At 37.5% G+C, this 14,793-nt stretch overlaps 1 protein-coding gene across 1 annotated transcript in view; it reads left to right on the forward strand.

Moving 5' to 3' along the window:
• Positions 1–14,793, forward strand: part of TOPAZ1 (testis and ovary specific TOPAZ 1) — a 117,711-nt gene that overhangs the window by 90,983 nt on the left and 11,935 nt on the right. The window lies entirely within an intron of this gene.

A 14,793-nucleotide genomic window follows, 5' to 3' on the forward strand; every position in this document is an offset into this window, starting at 1 on the left:
GTGTGGTGTAAGGAAATGGTCCAGTTTCATTCTTCTGCATGTGGTTGTCCAATTTTCCTAACACCATTTATTGAAGAGACTGTCTTTTTTCCATTGGACACTCTTTCCTGCTTTTTTGAAGATTAGTTGACCATAAAGTTGAGGGACCATTTCTGGGGTCTCTGTTCTGTTCCATTGGTCTAGGAGTCTGTTTTTGTGCCAGTACCGTACTGTCTTGATGATGACAGCTTTGTAATAGAGCTTGAAGTCCGGAATTGTGATGCCGCCAGCTTTGCTTTTCTTTTTCAACATTCTTCTGGCTATTCGGAGTCTTTTCTGGTTCCATACAAATCTTAGGATTATTTGTTCCATTTCTTTGAAAAAACTTGATGGTATTTTGATAGGGATTGCATTAAATGTGTAGATTGCTCGAGGTAGCATTGATATCTTCACAATATTTGTTCTCCCAGTCCATGAGCATGCAACATTTTTCCATTTCTTTGTGTCTTCCTCAATTTCTTTCATGAGTATTTTATAGTTTTCTGAGTACAGATTCTTTGCCTCTTTGGTTAGATTTATTCCTAGGTATCTTATGGTTTTGGGTGCAGTTGTAAACGGGATCAACTCCTTAATTTCTCTTTCTTCTGTCTTGTTGTTGTATAGGAATGCCACTGATTTCTGTGCATTGATTTTATATCCTGCCACTTGACTGAATTCCTGTATGAGTTCTAGCGGTTTTGGGGTGGGGTCTTTTGGGTTTTCCACATAAAGTATGATATCATCTGCAAAGAGTGAGAGTTTGACTTCTTCTTTGCCCATTCAGTTGCCTTTTCTTTTCTTTTGTTGTGTGATTACTGAGGCTAGGACTTCTAATACTATGTTGAATAGCAGTGGTGATAGTGGACATTCCTACTGTGTTCCTGACCTTAGGGAAAAAGTTCTCAGTTTTTCCCCATTTAGAATGATACTGTGGGCTTTTCATAAATGGCTTTTATGATATTGAGATATGTACCCTCTATCCCTATACTCTGAAGAGTTTTGATCAAGAAAGGATGCTGTACTTTGTCAAATGCTTTTTCTGCATCTATTAAGAGGATCATAGGGTTCTTGTTCTTTCTTTTATTAACATATTGTATCACATTGATTGATTTGCAGATGTTGAACCAACCTTGCAGCTCAGGGATAAATCCCACTTGGTCGTGGTGAATAATCCTTTTAATGTACTGGTGGATCCTATTGGCTAGTATTTTGGTGAGAATTTTTGCATCCATGTTCATCAAGGATATTGGTCCATAGTTCTCCTTTTTGATGGGGTCTTTGTCTGGTTTGGGGATCAAGGTAATGGTGGCCTCATAAAACGAGTTTGGAAGTTTCCCTTCCATTTCTATTTTTTGGAACAGTTTCAGTAGAATAGGTATTAATTCTTCTTGAAATGTGTGGTAGAATTGCCCTGGGAAGCCATCTGGCCCTGGGCTTTTTTTTGTTGGGAGATTTTTGATGACTGCTTCAATTTCCTTAGTGGTTATAGATCTGTTCAGGTTTTCTGTTTCTTCCTGGTTCAGTTTTGGTAGTTGATATATCTCTAGGAATGCATCTGTTTCTTCCAGATGATCTAATTTGCGGGCATATACTTGCTCATAATATGTTCTTATAATTGTTTGTATTTCTTTGGTGTTGGTTGTGATCTCTCCTCTTTCATTCATGATTTTATTTATTTGGGTCATTTCTCTTTCTTTTTGATAAGTCTGGCCAGGGGTTTATCAGTCTTATTAATTCTTTCAAAGAACCAGCTAACACAAATTTGATTTGTTTCATTGATCTGCTCTACTGTTCTTTCGGTTTCTATTTCATTGATTTCTGCTCTGAACTTTATTATTTCTCTTCTCCTGCTGGGTTTAGGCTTTATTTGCTGTTCTTTCTCCACTCCTTTAGGTGTAGGGTTAGGTTGTGTATTTGAGACCTTGTTTCTTGAGAAAGGCTTGTTTTGCTATATACTTTCCTCTTAGGACTGCCTTTGCTGTATCCCAAAGATTTTGAACAGTTGTGTTTTCATTTTCATTGGTTTCCATGAATTTTTTTAATTCTTCTTTAATTTCCTGGTTGACCCATTCATTCTTCAGTAGGATGCTCTTTAGCCTCCCTCTATTTGAGTTCTTACCGACTTTCCTCTTGTGATTGAGTTCTAGTTTCAAAGCATTGTGGTCTGAAAATATGCAGGGAATGACCCCAATCTTTGGGTACCAGTTGAGACCTGATTTGTGACCTAGGATGTGATCAATTCTGGAGAATGTTCCATGGCTCTGGAGAAGAATGTGTATTCTGTTGCTTGGGAATGGAATGTTCTGAATATATCTGTGAAGTCCATTTGATCCAGTGTGTCATTTAAAGTCTTTATTTCCTTGTTATCTTTTGCTTAGATGATCTGTGCAATTTAGTGAGGGGGGTGTTAGGGTCCCCTAGTATTATTGTATTGTTGTCAATGTGTTTCTTTGCTTTTGCTATTAATTGGCTTATGGTTTTCCACCTCCTCACTTTCAATCTGGGGGTGTCTTTGGGTCTAAAGTGAGTCTCTTGCAAACAGCATATCAATGGGTCTTATTTTTTTATGCAGTCAGATACCCTGTGTCTTTTGATTTGGGGTATTTGGTCCATTTACATTCAGGGTAACTATCGAAAGATATGAATTTAGTGCCATTGTATTGCCTGTAAGGTTACTGTTACTGTGTATTGTCTGTGTTTCTTTCTGGTCTATGTTACTTTTAGGCTCTCTCTTTGCTTAGAGGACCCCTTTCAGTGTTTCTTGTAGGGCTAGTTTTGTGTTTGCAAATTCCTTTAGTTTTTGTTTGTCCTGGAAGCTTTTTATCTCTCCTTCTATTTTCAATGACAGCCTAGCTGGATATAGTATTCTTGGCTGCATATTTTTCTCATTTAGTGCTCCGAATATATCACGCCAGTCCTTTGTGGCCTTCCAGCTCTCTGTGCTAGGTCTTTGCCAATCCTATGTTTCTACCATCGTAGGTTACAGATCTCTTGGGAGACCAAGCTGCTTTCAGGATTTTCTCTTTGTCTCTGAGACTCGTAAGTTGTACTATTAGATGTCGGGTGTTGACCTATTTTTATTGATTTTGATGGCTGTTCTCTGTGCCTCCTGGATTTTGATGCCTGTCTCCTTCCCCAAATTAGGGAAGTCCTCTGCTATAATTTGCTTCAATATACCCTCTGCCCCTGTCTCTCTTTCTTCTTCTTCTGGAATCCCAAGTATTCTAATGTTTCGTTTTATGGTATCACTTAACTCTCGAATTCTGCCCTCATGATCCAGTAGTTGTTTATCTGTCTTTCTCAGCTTCTTTTTTTTCCATTATTTGGTCTTCTGTATCACTAATTCTCTCTTCTGCCTCATTTATCCTAGCAGTTAGAGCCTCCATTTTTTATTGCACCTCATTAATAGCCTTTTTGACTTCGACTTGGTTAGATTTTAGTTCTTCTGTTTCTCCAGAAAGGGTTTCTGTAATATCTTCCATGCTTTTCTCAAGCCCAGCTAGTATCTTTAAAATCGTCATTCTGAACTCTAGTTCTGAGATCTTACTAATGTCCATATTGATTAGGTCCCTGGCAGTCGGTACTGCCTCTTGTTCTTTTTTTTGAGGTGATTTTTTCCATCTTGTCATTTTGTCCAGGGGACAATTGATGAATGAGAGAACAAAATGCTAACAGGGTAACAGCGTCCCCAGAGAAATATGCACTAAACAAATCAGAAGAGACCTGAAACTGGGGGAAGACAAAGGGAAAGAAATAAAAAATTAAAAAAAAAGGAAAAAGAGAAAGATAAAAACAAACAAACAAAAAACAGAATATGAGCAGATATGATCAGGCTGGTGCATAGATCAGTGCCACACACTAGATTTTGGGCGTTTTGGTCTGTTAGAAGATAGTGCCTCCCAAAATTTTAAAGAAAGGAAAACTTATATATGCGCAAAAATAGGGGTCAATGTGATGAAGGGATGGGATGTGACTGTAAAGATGAAAATTATAAAAGATTTTATAAAAGGAATTGATAAGAAGTTGGTTGAAAAAAGAAGAGGATTTAAAAAAATAAAAGGGAGAGAATGTGATCAGGCAGGAGACAAGAACAAAGCCATACACTAGAGATTTAGGGTATATCTTGGTCTGTTAGAAGAAACTGTATCCCAATATTTTAAAGAGAACAACTTTTATATATACCAAAAATAAGGTTAACCATTATGAAGGAATAAAATATGACTCTAAAAATTAAAAATCAAAAAGATTTTTTTAAAAAGGGATTGATAAGTTGTTGGTTCAAAAAGGAAAATAGAAAAATTAAAAAGAAAAAGAAAATTAAATTAACTTCAAAAGACTAAAGAATTATGGGAAAAAAGCCATGAATTCTGTGTGCAGTATTCCCCTAGTGCTGGAGTTCTGCTGTTCTCATTGATTGGTAAACTTGGTCTTGGCTGGATGTTCTTGCTGATCTTCTGGGGGAGGGCCCTGTTGCCATGGTTCTCAAATGTCTTTGCCGGAGGTGGAACTGCCCTGCCCTTGCCAGGGTCTGCTAAGTAATGTGCTCAGGTGTCCTCTCATAGCTTTTTCGCCCTGCAAGGTTTCCCTACAGCTTTGGAGGACGAGAGTGAAAATGGCAGCCTCCCAATCTCCTACCCGGAGGAGCTGAGAACTCAGGGCCCCACTCCTCAGTGAGCCCCCAGAGAAAAGCAATCACTCTGTCTCCCTGGTCTCTGGCCTCACTCCGTACTCACCCAGCCTGTTACCAAGGCTTTCTGTCTCTGGCACCTGACCCTGTGTGGAGTCTCCAAACCCAGTAGATTCCTGCGGTGCGCCCCCGCACTGCTCCTCCCGGGGGGAGGACAGAGAGTCTCCCTGATCCGCTGCTTGTTGGGTCCCTGCTCAAAGTGTAGTGTCCCGACTGTGCCTGTGGATCCCGGTTTATGGCAACCCCAAGCTGAGAGGCCACTCCTTGGTTCCGTCTCTGCAGCCGGCTTCCCCGCTCTGATACCTGGGAGCTCTGCCGCACTCAGCACCCCCGGTCTTTCTGTGACCCCAAGGGCCCTGAGACCACACTGTCCCAGCGAGGGTTCCACCCCCCGCTTAGCCACTGGAGCAAGTCCCTCAGCAGAGCAGACTTCTAAAATTTCCGATTTTGTGCTCTGCTGCTCTATCACTTACCAGAAGCGGCCGATGGAGGCCCCTCCCCCGCCATCTATCTGCCCAAATATCACTTCGGATTCACTTCTCTGCACGTCCTACCTTTCAGCAAATGGTCACTTTTCTGTTCAGAGAGTTGTTGCAATTCTTTTCTTCGATTTCCTGTTGAGTTCGTAGGTGTTCAGAATGGTTTGATCCCTGTCTAGCTGAATTCCTGGGACCAGACGAAATTTAGATCTCCTACTCCTCCACCATCTTGCTCCTCCCCCCTACAGCTTTAGTTTTTGATGTAGTGTTCCATGATTCATTGTTTGTGTATAACACCCAGTGCTCCATTCAATATGTGCTCTACCCATCACCAGGCTAACCCATCCTCTCACCCCCCTCCCCTCTAGAATCCTCATTTTGTTTCTCAGAGTCCATAGTCTCTCATGGTTCATCTCCCACTCTGATCCCCCCCTTCATTTATCCCTTCCTACTATCTTTTTTTTTTTAACATATAATGTATTTTTTGTTTCAGAGGTACAGGTCTGTGATTCATCAGTCTTACACAATTCACAGCGCTCACCATAGCAATACCCTCCCCAATGTCTATCACCCAGCCACCCCATCCCTCCTACCCCCTGCCACTCCAGCAACCCTCAGTTCCCTGAGATTTAGAATTCTTCATATTAGTGAGATCATATGATAATGTCTTTGATTGACTTATTTCACTTAGCCTAATACCTAGTTCTATCCATGTCATTGCAAATGGCAAGATTTCGTTTTTTTGATGGCTGCATAATATTCCATTTTATATATACACTACATCTTCTTTATCCGTTCATCTGTTGATGGACAGCTTGGCTCTTTCCATAATTTGGCTATTGTGGACATTACTGCTATAAACATTGGGGTGCACATACCCCTTCAGATCTCTACATTTATATCTTTGGGTTAAATACCCAGTAATGCAATTGCTGGGTCGTACGGTAGCTCTCTTTTCAACTTTTTGAGGAACCTCCATTCTGTTTTCCAGAGTGGCTGGTGCAAGCTGTTCTATATCTCCCCTAGGATGTTAGCCCGCATTTTCTAGTCCTTTTCAGGCTGGTCAGGCAGAGGTCAGTCTCCCTACCCCCTCGGCTCTCAGTTTATGGTGCCCAGAGCTGAAATTCCCCTCTAGGCTCACTGACCATAACCAATGTCCCTGCTCCACTGCTTGGCACTCTATCAGTTCAGGCTCCCCCGTTCTTTCTGAGTCTCCTGTAATCCTGAGTCCACAATGATCTACTTAAAATTCTGCCCTTATTTGCCCCCTGTGCCCTCTTCAGAATGGGGTGCCTCTCACCAGAGTAGATTGCTTATGGAGGCTCCCTCCCCCCTCCACTTATCTTCGGATATTTCCCCTGAAGATTCAAGGTTCTGCACCTCCTACCTTGCAAAAAGTTGTTGTTTTTCTGCTTGTGGAGATCCAGATGAATCTTACATCTCAGGTTGAATTCATGTGTGTTCAGAATGGTCTTATTGATATCCAGCTAAATTTGAAGGAGCAGATGAAATGAGGTCCCCTTCTCTGCTACTATCTTGCCCCTCCCCCAGAATGGTTTTGTTCTTAAAAGCATTCTGCAGTAAACAGACCTTTCTTAAGAAAGGAAATACAAAGATCTCTATCTCATTTGTAATACGTGTGAGTAATACTCATAATAAGAGAAATACATATTAAAATTACAAAACACCTATCAGACTAGCAAAATAAGAGTTTAATGATATGCTTTTCCTGAGAGTATAGGGAAACAGCCATTCATATACATTGTCTTTAGGGGTTTTGGGCTAAATATCTGTCACAATTTAAGAGTGAATATTTCCTTTTATATATCATCTTTATTCCTAGGAATTTCTCCTACAAACACAAAGGTATGTACTGTAAGTTATCCAGAATCTTTTTTTTTTTTTACCATCAACAGTGATAACAAAGGATTCATATAATTTAAATGTCCATTAAGAGAGTACCAGTTGATTAACTGTGTGATAGCCATATGATGGAGTAGAATGAGGCAGACCTACAGATACTCATTTGGAATGATCTCCAGGATCTATTGCCAGGTGAAAAAAGGAATGTGCAGACCAGTGTGTACAGTAACAAAAATAAATAATATGGATAAATACATATTTGCTTTTATACCCTTAAAATATTTGTAGAAGGATGCATAAGAAATAAATGATTGTGGTTGCTTCTGGGAAGAGGAATTGAGTACTTGGAGGACAGGGATAAGTGGCAGATTAACTTTTTACATATGTTTTTTCTGTATTTTTTCCTTTTGGAAAAATATGCACTTATTACCTACTAAACTTTTTATAGAAGAATACATTAGTTATGTTTGAGAAATGCAGAATATTTTACACATTTTAGTGAGTGGCAGACTTTATGATGAGAAGAAATCTATTGTTTTGGAGTTTTAGTTTGACATTTAAAACTCTTTCTCAGGACTAGTAGCTTCTGTCTTGGCAATTGAACAATAAATTCCTGCCTTCTCCCCTACCAGCATAAAAAAGAGCCTTAAAACCATAATTTATGTAATGATTGTTTGGAGGCTGAAGAATAAGTGTCTTAACCCTTTGAATATACATTTTGTAAAAAGTTATGCCATTTCTTGAGAAGCTGCCCTTGAACTTTAAATTTTATTGCCTTAATGTAAGTAACACATTATCAAGAAATAAAATATAGATAAGAAAAACTGATGATAGAAATTCCTTACGCAGCCCACCCAGAAAGACTGTTAACTGCTTTAATGTTACTATACATACTCTTTTTGTACCTTCGATTTTTTTTTTTCAGGGAACAGTCTTTCTATGTATATCTTTCTGTGAAAAAGAATAGTCTTCTACAACATCACTTACTGGGATGCATGGTTTTCTCTCTTATCAAGTAATATGTATATTTATATAAATATAGATATATAAATAATGAAGTAATATATATATTTATATAAATATTTCTATGGATCCACTTGTCTTGGTCTAGTTTGTTTTCAGATGTCTATGAAAAACAATAATCCCTGCTAAACATCCCTGCTAATATTACATTCTTAGGATAAATTCTGATGGTATTGCTAGGTAGATTTGCCCTTACTCCCATTCAGATTTGCGTCAAGTTATTTTAAGTTTATTAAAAAGCCTCCCTTTGTAAGAAAATCCTAGAGAACTATTGCATAGGTATTTCTTCTATACAGACATTGTCCTTTTAAGGAGTCACAGGTGCATATAAACAGTCCAAGTGTTAGTGCCCAATATTATGGTTTTTAGTTATCAGACAGACTGGTGCATTCCAGTTATACAAACCCTAATTTGGCTATCAGTACTTTCCATTCCAGGTCTTATCTCTTGGAATGGAATACAAAAGTACCCTACACCTTTAGAAAGGTTATAATTATAGTCTTACCCGTGTATGAAGATGCATGTTATGAAACACCCTCACCAGTATTATTTTTTGAATATTATTTTTCTTATCTCTTTGCTAGTTTGATAGGGGAAAAGTGATATTTACTGCTTTACTTTGCATTTAATTGCTTATTAGAAAATTTAACTCTTTCTCCTTTTTTTCCATTTGTACTTACTTTTTGTGAATTACTAGTTCGTGTTCTTGGTCTGTTTTCAGATTTTAGTCTTTCTCTTCATTATTGATTTAATAATGTATTTGCTATATACCAAAGCATTGTGCTAAGTGTGTTACTTGTGTCATCTCATTTAATCAATACTAGCCCCATGAGGTAGGTGAAAGTATCCCAAGATGAAGACACTGAGGTTCAGAGAGGATCACACAGCAAATAAGTATAGAGCAAGAATTCTAATCCAGGCCTGTCTGATTGCAAATCCATATTTTTAAGCCTTATACCAGTACTGTTATTTTCCTAGTCTTTCCTCTAAATGGGCTTTATAAAATTGCAACTAGGACCAAAGCACAAACCACATAAACAGACCTGGATCTAACTTAGCCAGCCACCTGAGGAAGATGGTGATTCCGATCTTGTTTTTATAAATCCAAGACAGTGATTTTCAAAGCTGACCATCAGAACACCCTGAAAGATTGTTAAAACACAAATTGCTTGGCCCATTCCCAGATTTTCTGATTCATTAAGTCTGGGATGGGTCCTGAGAATTTGCATTACTTAGAAGTTCTCAGATGTTGCTGATGCTGATGCTGGTCTGGGAACCTCACTTTGAATACCACTACCCTACAGCTCTCTCACATGGGGACTTCTCACACCTCCCCTTGTGTCCCTAAACCACACTGTGTCAAGTCATTCCCCTATAGGTATTACCATTTTTATTATGCATTACTTGTGGATTTTTTTCCTTTAACTATCTTTGCACCTTCCTAGGGAGGAAATGTATGGAGGAGTTTTTCATTTAGACTTTCTCCTAATTTTATTGAGATATAATTGACGTACACTACTGTGTAAGTTTAAGGAGTATAGCATAATGGCATATATATTGTGAATTGATTAGTAAGTTTAGCTAATATCTATCATCTCATATAGATACAAGAAAAAGAAAAAAAATGTTTTTTTCCCTTGTGATGAGAACTCTTAGGATCTACTCTCAACAACTTTCCTGTATGTCATACAGCAGTGTTAACTATAGTCACCATGTTGTATATTACCTCCACAGTATTATAATTGGGAGTTTGTGCCTTTTGACCACCTTCATCCATTTCCCTACCCCCCACCTCTGGTAACCACAGATCTGATCTCTTTTTCTAGGAGTGTGTGTGTGTGTGTTTAAAGATTTTATTTATTTATGTGAGAGAGTGCACAAGAGGGGGGAGGGGCAGAGGGAGAGAGAAAGGGAGAACCAGACTCCCCGCTGAGGAGGGAGCCTGACGCAGGGCTTGATCCCAGGACCCCAGGATCATGACCTGAGCCGAAGACAGATGCTTAACCAACTGAGCCAACCAGGCAGCCCTAGGAGTTTGTTTTTTTAAAAGTGAGATCATACAGTATTTGTCTTTCTCTTTTTCACTTATTTCACTTAGCATAATGCTCTCAAGGTCCATCTCTATTGTTGTAGGCTGGAATTGTTTAAAGTATGTGTGTACGTGTGTGTGTGTGTGTGTGTGTGTGTGTGTTGGTTTGTTTAGAAAAGTGTTAATATTTTTATAGTAGGAAATTTAGCATACAGGTTAACCTGAATACCTAGACCAGTGACTGTTACTGCAGTACTAATATAAGCATATAAACAGTGTTAATATTTGGGAAAAACTCTGTCGTCTTCATTTTCAATCAGTGGATGGTTCTGTTCAGCACAATGTTGTGTTAGGCCAGGCCATCTTTTCAGTCTCTGTTTTCATATAACAGTTTCACTTATATCTACCTATGTAGGCATAGCCATTATTTAGGTCATTGACACCTCTTTCCCAAATAATTTTCTTTTTTTTTTTTTTTAAGATTTTATTTTATTTATTAGAGAGCACAAGAGGGGGTAGGATCAGAGGGAGAAGCAGACTCCCCGCTGAGCAGGGAGCCCGATGCGGGACTCGATCCTGGGACTACAGGATCATGACCTGAGCCAAAGGCAGTCACCCAACCAACTGAGCCACCCAGGTGCCCCCAAATAATTTTCATCAAATATGAGCACTGGTCATTTTCAGTGATTTAGATTTTTGTTAATTTCTTCTTTGTACTTTTCTGTTGCTTTAATTTTTTATAGTGATCATTTATATTTTTAAAATAAACATTTTTTTAAAGATTTATTTATTTTAGAGAGAGAGAGTGCACATGAGCAGGGAGAGGGGGAGAGGGAGAAGGAGAGAGAGAAATCTCAAGCAGACTCCCTGCTGAGCATGGAGCCCAATGTGGGGTTTGATCCCAGGACCCTGAGATCATGATCTGAGCCGAAATCAAGAGTTGGATGCTTAAGTGACTGAGCCACCCAGGCGCCCCAAAATATAAACATAATTTTAAAAGTAAATCAACTAGCTTGGTCTCATCCTGAACAATAATATCTATGAAATAACCAGTTTAATCTGGTTTTTATACTTAACATGCTCTTTTATTTTTATAAATTTTGTAATACACAAATAAATTACTAAAATTATAATGTAACTGAAAAACCAGTCAGGTACTTACCATCAGTGATGCATATATTCACACTCAGGAAAAACCATACTGTAAATTATGCCCCTTAATAGTATGATAGTTCTGGGGCGCCTGGGTGGCTCAGTCGTTAAGCGTCTGCCTTCGGCTCAGGTCATGATCCCTGGGTTCTGGGATTGAGCCCCACATCGGGCTCCCTGCTCAGTGGGAAGCCTGCTTCTCTCCGCTTCTCTCTCTCTCCCACTCCCCCTGCTTGTGTTCCCTCTCTTGCTCTCTCTCTCTGTCAAATAAATAAAATCTTTAAAAAAATATTATGATAGTTCTATCTTAATAATATTATTAATCAATAATAAAGTTATTTGGCAATCTCACTGACTAGTCTTAATTAATATTAAAGATGTTAGCCCAGTGATGGGTATTAAGGAGGGCACATATCGCATGGAGCACTGGGTGTTATACACAAACAATGAATCATGGAACACTACGTCAAAAACTAATGATGTGCTGTATGGTGGCTAACATAACATAATAAAATTAAAAAAAGATTAGTCCTTGATCTGTTGGATATTTGCAAATATTTTTTTTAGCTTTTCATTTTCCTTTAACTTTATGATATTTTTGCATTTTTGTTTTTCTTCTTTTGCCCACCTGACTTTTTTTCTACTTAAACTGCTTTTTATTCTTTTAGTATTCTTTTTTGTATAACTTTTTATTTTTTTAATATTCCTTTTTTAGTATAGCTGGCACACTATATTACATTAGTTTTAAGTGTACAACATAGTGACTCAACATCTCTATATATTATGTTAATTTTCACTACAAGCGTAGCTAGCATCTGTCACTATACAACACTATTAGAATACCATTTACTATATTCCCTGTGCTATACCTTTTATTCCCATGACTTATTCATTCCATAACTAGAAGCCTGTATCTCCCACTCTCCTTGACCTATTTTGTCCATTCCCTCCCCACCACAGTTTATTCTCAGTATTAATGGGTCTGTTTCTGCTTTTTAAATTATTACTAATTTTTGTTTTGTATCATGCTTTAAGGCAGTCCTTGGCTATCTCAAAATTATATATTTACCCTTTGTTTTTCAAAATTTTTGGTTCATTACCAGTTTTAAATTTTGATAGGAGGTAGGAATGTGATTTTATTTCCCCAAAACGTCATAGCTCACCCTTTACTCACTTCTTTGAAATGCCACTTTTATTATATATTAGAATCTTGTGACTGCTTCTAGCTTTCTCTCCCAGGGATCTCTGTTTCTGTGGTAGCACCAAACTCTTTTTAGTTAATGTAGCTTTAGAATATGCGATAATATCTATTTAGGCAAGACCACTTTCACTTCTCTTCCAAAACTATTATTTACATTCTCAAGTGCTTATTCTTTTGGATGAATTTCAGAGTTATTGAATCAGTTTTTCATACAGTTCTATAGGAAATTTGATTGGGATTATATTAAATGTATATATTAAAGGGAGAAAGGTATCTTTAGATATTCCTTATGGTATATACAGTATTCACTATGGTAAAGGATAGTAATTTGGTAATCTCACTGACTAACCTGGAAATTCATTCACTGCAGACCATCTTAATAGTCTTTATATTCTTAGTGCCCTATATTCAAAATCTTGCATGAATAATGACTGAATATGCATAGATAAAGAATTGATATTATAGAAAATTTGCTTGCACTTTGAGATTTTTTAGACAAATGGAAAATATTCCCAACTGTGGAATAGAGAAAAACATGAGGATTAATGCAATGAGAACTTTTGTCACCATAAAACTAGTATTTACACGAGTAAACTGGTTTTTGTTTTTGAAAATTTAATTCTCCTAAGAGTTCTTATAAAATTTTCATAAAAGTGATAGAGTTGTGAATGGGGTGGATTAGTTAAAAGCTATTAATTTCACAAATGACTTCCCATTACCAGTCTCAGTTAACTTTGGTACATAAAATGGCCAACTTACTCAGATTTTTTAAGATAGCTACACAATTTGTTAAGATTTCAAAATGAATCTCCTAAAATACCATCTATTCTTTCAAAAAATGGGACCATTATGCCACCTTAATAATTAAAAAATGAGTACTAAATAAAGAAGAACAATACAATTGTTATAAAAAAAAGGCCACATAGTCTACTTTTTATAAATATGACATATCTACCAGATATACGTTTAACAAAAAATAATTGAACTTATTTGATAAAAATACAATTCAGTTTATAAGGAATGGTGATTTAGTGGTTTTACTTTTGGGAGTTATGGGGAAAATGGAAATACTGTTTTTTGTTTTTTGTTTTATAAAGATTTTATTTATTTATTTGACAGAGAGAGACACAGTGAGAGAGGGAACACAAGCAGGGGGAGTGGGAGAGGGAGAAGCAGGCTTCCCGCTGAGCAGGGAGCCCGATGCGGGGCTCGATCCCAGGACACTGGGATCATGACCTGAGCCAAAGGCAGACGCTTAATGACTGAGCCACCCAGGCACCCCGGGAATTATGTTTTAACAGCTGATTTATGTAGTCTTTCAGAAGATAATAAGTTCACTTAAATTTTTCTATATATTAAAATTTAAGCAAATTTGGGAGTAAATTAATGAAAGTATCTGTTTAAATGAGCAACAATATTTATAAAACATTGCCTAGCACATACTATAAGGCAAGTCAAGCAATCAGTCAATCAAGTGGGCTCTAGTAATTTAAAGACAAAGCTCATTTTAAAGTTATACTGGAGGGCACCTTGGTGGCTCAGTCATTAAGCGTCTGCCTTCGGCTCGGGTCATGATCCCAGGGTCCTGGGATCGAGTCCCACATTGGGCTCCCTGCTCAGCGGGGAGCCTGCTTCTCTCTCTCCCTCTGCCTGCCGCTCCCCCTGCTTGTGTGCGCACTCTCTTTCTCTGTCAAATAAATAAATAAAATATAAAGTTATACTGGATAATTAAGGCTTTATTTTGGCACTGTGTACGTGAATTGCCAAATCTTTCTTTAATACTATTTGTATTCACTGTGCTGGGAAGGCCAAAAAAGAAAAAGAATACATGACTTCTGCACTTAGTCAAGTTAAAAAAGAACATGGGAATGTGACTTGGGTGTTATATAACAATGTTTCATTTATGTATCTTGTGTATGATGATGGAGGGAATTAGATAAATGATGAAATATTGACATATCTAATATTTTAGCACCTCAGTGTTCTCTATTACAGTTTCCTATTGCTTTTAATGTGCAAATCAGGCAGAAATTAAGGAACTTCAGCATTATAGGTAATATTCTTTTTTTTAAAGCTGAATGAAGGGTACATAAAACTTTATTATGTTTTTTTAACTTATGTATGTTGGATATTCTTGTGTACATATAAAATATAATAAAAATTGTTAAGAAATTGGGGGGGGAACTGTTCTTCAAAATAACTAAACTAATTAAATTATGTATTTTTTTAAAGATTTTATTTATGTATTCTATTTTTTAAAGATTTATTTATTTCAGAGAGAGAGAGAGAGAGGGCACGAATGTGGGAAGGGACAGAGAGAGAGAGAAACTTTAGCATACTCCAC

Source organism: Eumetopias jubatus, unplaced genomic scaffold (genome assembly GCF_037043125.1).
Source record: "Eumetopias jubatus isolate StellerSeaLion01/CBP00866 unplaced genomic scaffold, mEumJub1_p1.0 scaffold_1, whole genome shotgun sequence".
Lineage (NCBI taxonomy): Eukaryota > Metazoa > Chordata > Mammalia > Carnivora > Otariidae > Eumetopias > Eumetopias jubatus.